The 4,367-nt window shown below is 41.5% G+C and overlaps 1 protein-coding gene across 6 annotated transcripts in view; it reads left to right on the plus strand.

The window, feature by feature from the left end:
• Positions 1–4,141: 4,141 nt before the first annotated feature.
• C2CD5 (C2 calcium dependent domain containing 5) overlaps positions 4,142–4,367 on the plus strand; it is a 100,615-nt gene continuing 100,389 nt past the window's right edge. For all 6 annotated transcript variants that reach the window (XM_077774455.1, XM_077774449.1, XM_077774450.1 and 3 more), the window contains exon 1: positions 4,142–4,306. The gene's annotated coding sequence lies outside the window, so the exon portion shown is untranslated. The remainder of the gene's footprint in view (positions 4,307–4,367) is intronic.

Raw genomic sequence — 4,367 nt, forward strand, 5'->3', positions numbered from 1 at the left:
GCAACTGTTCCACTTGTCAGCACTCCTTTACTGAATGATGCTTCTCACATTGGGAGCTGAATCTTGCTCATGACAAATTCAGTAAATATGTACCTCTAGCTTTGCTTTCCAACCTACATTGGATATATTACTGGACTCCTCCTCTAACAACAGGAAAGGATTTGAAGTTAACCCCAAGGGGTTAGGAAATTATCAATGTAATTAATCTAATTAATATAAGTGTTAGTGTCTCTGTAAAGATAATGGCTTTTAGGATCATAAAACTCTATTAGTACCATCTAATTGGCAAAGGAAAAATAGTATGTATAGGAGGAAACATAGTGTTAACTGTTAAGGGTCAGACATATAGCTTGGATCCTGGGAACTGAGGTGAATTGGGACCTATTTCAGTTTGTAGATATTGGAATGGAACAATTCATTTGAAATGGAATAATCCAGAGCTAGATGACAGCTTTACACAAGGGGAAGAAGACATAATTTGACTTTAAAAACCTAACAAGATAAAAATAAAAACCCACTTCGATGTCTCTCTCTTGAATTTCTTAACACTTTTACTTTTTAAATTTTATTTATTTTTAAAAAATGTTTACTTATTTTAAGAGAGGTCTAGAGCAAGCGAATGGGGGAGGGACAGAGAGAGAGGAAGTAGGCTCTGTGCTGACAACACAATCAAGAACCATGAGATCATGACCTGAGCTGAGATCAAGAATAGGACACTCAACCGACTGAGCCACTCAGGTGCCTCTGAACATTTTTACTTTTTTTTAAAATCTTTTTTTAAAGTATTTATTTATTTTGAGAGAGAGAAAGAGAGAAAGAAAGAGAGCACACATGGGCGAGGGGCAGAGAGAGAGAGGGAGAGACTCCCAAGCAGGCTCTGGCACTGTCAGCCCACACACAGCCTGATGTGGGGTTTGATCCCATGAACCATGAGATCATGACCTGAGTCAAAACTGAGAGTCTGATGCTCAACCAACTGAGAACCCAGGTGCCCCTTTACATTTTTAATTTTTTTTTTACATTTTTAATTTCTTATAAAGAAAAGGGTCTCTCTCTCCCCCTCTCTCTGTTCCTCCCCTGCTTTCACCATTTCTCTTTCTCAAAATAAATAAATAAACTTAAAAAAAAGTAATACTTAAGTTGAGTCATGAGTTCTTAAGTGTTTGCAAGGATGACTATGAGAAAGACATTCTAGACAGAGAAAAAAGCATAGTTTATAGGAAATTATACAAGCCTTTATTTATTTTTTTTTATTTCTAGGAGAGAGAGAGACAGCGTGAGCAGGGGAGGGTCAGAGAGAGAGGGAGTCACAGACTGAAACAGGCTCCAGGCTCTGAGCTGGCAGTCAGCACAGAGCCCGACGCGGGGCTCGAACCCACGAACCGCGAGATCATGACCTAAGCGAAAGTCAGACGCTTAACCGACTAAGCCACCCAGGCACCCCATATACAAGCCTTTATTTTTTAAATTTTTATTTTATTTTTTTAAGAGAGAGCAAGAATGCAAGAGGCGCAGAGAGAGGCAGATAGAGAATCCCAAGCAGTCTTCATCTTGCCTGAGCAGAGCCTGACTTGGGGCTCAATTTCATGAACCTGAGATCATGACGTGAGCTGAAATCAAGGGTCAGATGTTTAACCAACTGAGCCACCCAGATGCCCCCAAAATTACACACAGCCTTTAAAGAGGGGTTCTTAGAATCAAACTGCCTAGACATAAATCCTGCCTCCAATGTTACCAGCTCTATGACTTTGGGTAATCAAGTGCATTGCAAAGCTTCGAATTCATCACCTATAAAATGAAGGCTGATAATTCCTGTTGCATAGGATTTTGGGGAGCTTTAAAAGCTCCCTAGCGTTGAATTCAGTAGCGTGTACATAGCAAATACTCATATTAACTTTTATTTATTGTAGGATCTGAGATGCAAAAAGAGTGCTAAAGTATGAAGCTACTGAAGCTAGTCCGGAACCAGATCATGACAGATTTGTCAGCAAAAGTCCACACTGTGCCCAGCATTAATTAAAACAAACTCGCACAATTACTAGAAAACAAACTGAAGTCAGGCTAGAATTAAGCTAGAATTAACTTAAAAAAGTCTTCAGGAAGCATCATAATTATAATCTCTGTTAATGAAGCCCAAGGCAACAGGTATGAACAAGTACCTTACAGGATACTAATTAGGAAGCTGAGATTGCTAACCTCTAATGGTGCAATTTGCAAATATATTTTTACAACATCTTGTAATACAAAACATTATTTTCCATGAAGATTGTTGCAGAACTTCAGGTTTCTAATTTTTTCTTTTTATGTTTCAGTATTTCTTTAAATGAATTGGTAGTATGTAATACTTTGATTTCAGTAAAAAAGCTATTTCAAATCTTTTTTAAAAAAATTTTAATGTTTATTTTTTGAGAGGGAGAGAGACAGAGAGCACAAGTGGGGGAAGGGCAGAGAGAAAGGTTAACCGACTGAGCCACCCATGCACCCCTCAAATCTATCACCAAAACACAACACACCAAAATTAACTGGTAATATACTGGTCATATGGTGTCGCTCATCATGAGTTTGGTAAGGGCATTTTAAGAGTAGTTAAGATTCCACAAAAAGCTGCAGAAAGATCTAAGGAAATCTGCATGGGGGCTGTGGATTTCTATCATTTTGTCATAGTTTGAATGGATACAGTTTTCTGTATTCTAAAAAGTCAGTGATTTATCTTTTAGATTTTTGTTCTGAGGAAGCCTTTTTCTTTTCCCGTTGGAAGATTTCAACTTCTCACTTATGTGAACAATATTCCTTCTATAGAAGGATTTTTTTGCCTTTTAAAGAGAACTCTGAGTCATCACTGCCTAGAGTTAATCTGTTCAGTATTTTTTTTTAAGATTTTATTTTATTTTTAAAAATACAAAACATTCTTTTAATGTTTATTTTTGAGAGAGAGGAGAGACAGACAGACAGAATCCAAAGCAGGCTCCACCAGGCTCTGAGCTGTCAGCGCTGAGCCCTTCAAGGTGCTTGAACTCACAACAAACCATGAGATCATGACCTGAGCTGAGGTCTGTTGCTTAACCTAATCAGCCATCCAGCCACCCCTTTTTTAAAGTAATTTCCACACTCCAACCCACAACTGGAGATTAGTAGTCATAGGATTACTCTCAGGGCCAGCCAGGCAGGCACCTGGGCCTTTCAGTATTTTCAAAGTTAAAGTTATATCAGCTTAAAAAATGGTATTTTCATTTGGGAATTTTCCATTCCTGATGAATCCAGGGGTAAAATCTTTCTACTGGAATTGTTAATGGTGCCTTTGGTATTTGATATGGCATGTACCGTTAATGCTGATTTTGGTACATGGTATGGGGTGGTTTGGGTTACATCCTGTGCAGTGCGCCTTAATTTCCCTAATTTTTTTCTGATGGTCTGAGACTATAGATTATGCCTCTTTTTTGCATGTTTATGTATATCTATAATTGGGTTGACGGTTCAAGATGTTTAATGAAGCTTATCTAGTCCTGCCAGCAAAGTGGGTCTTAAGGCTTGTCGATGGTTAATAAGCACACTGACCCGATCTAAACAAGAATGCAGGGCAACCTCCTTCAAGCAGTGGTTTTGGATTTCAAAGTTTTGTTTTTTCCCCCAAGACCTATACAGTAACATCTATACTTCAGTACCCGTATATATCTAAATTGAAATGTTGCTACAGAGTACTTACACTACCCAAGATATCCCTGAAATTTCTTACTCTCCTTTATATAAAACAGAAACTGCACGCTGTCCAAGTAGAAACCAGCTAAACGGATTTTCTGAACCACTAAAGGGCAGGTAAAGGCCGACTGCAATCGCTCCTCCTTCCGTTACACCCCTCGAGAAGGCGTTGAAGCCGGGAAGGCGGCGACCAGTAAATTCAAGGGGCCGGACCCGCGCTTCGCCCAAGAAGGGCAGAGTCAGGTTTCCTTCCGGGAAGCATTCCCGGCTCGGTGGATGATGCAGGGCTCGACCTGCTTCCCTGCCCCCTGGCTTCCTCGAGGTCCGTCCCGCCCTCTCCGTCTGCAGTCCGTGAGTTTAATTTCTCCCCAACAAACGGCGTCGAGCGCCGAATGATCGATCTTTCCTCCACGCCCCGAAAGCCGCCATTTTGGGGGGAGGAAAACACAGGGAGGGGTGGCAGAGGCTCAGAGGGATGTTGGCTGGCTTTTGGTTCTCCTGCCAGCACGGTGGGACCGGGGTAGAAGAATCCACCGGGACCACTCCCCCGGCTGCCTCTCCGGAATGAGGTCTCACGTCCGCGCGGGACAGCCCCCTTTTTCACGCGAGAGTGAGTGGCACCCGGAGGCGTGGTGCGCCACCGCGCGCCCTCCGCTGTCAGTTACCCGGCG

The sequence above is a fragment of the Crocuta crocuta genome, unplaced genomic scaffold (genome assembly GCF_008692635.1).
Source record: "Crocuta crocuta isolate KB4526 unplaced genomic scaffold, BGI_CrCroc_1.0 scaffold176, whole genome shotgun sequence".
Classification (NCBI taxonomy): domain Eukaryota; kingdom Metazoa; phylum Chordata; class Mammalia; order Carnivora; family Hyaenidae; genus Crocuta; species Crocuta crocuta.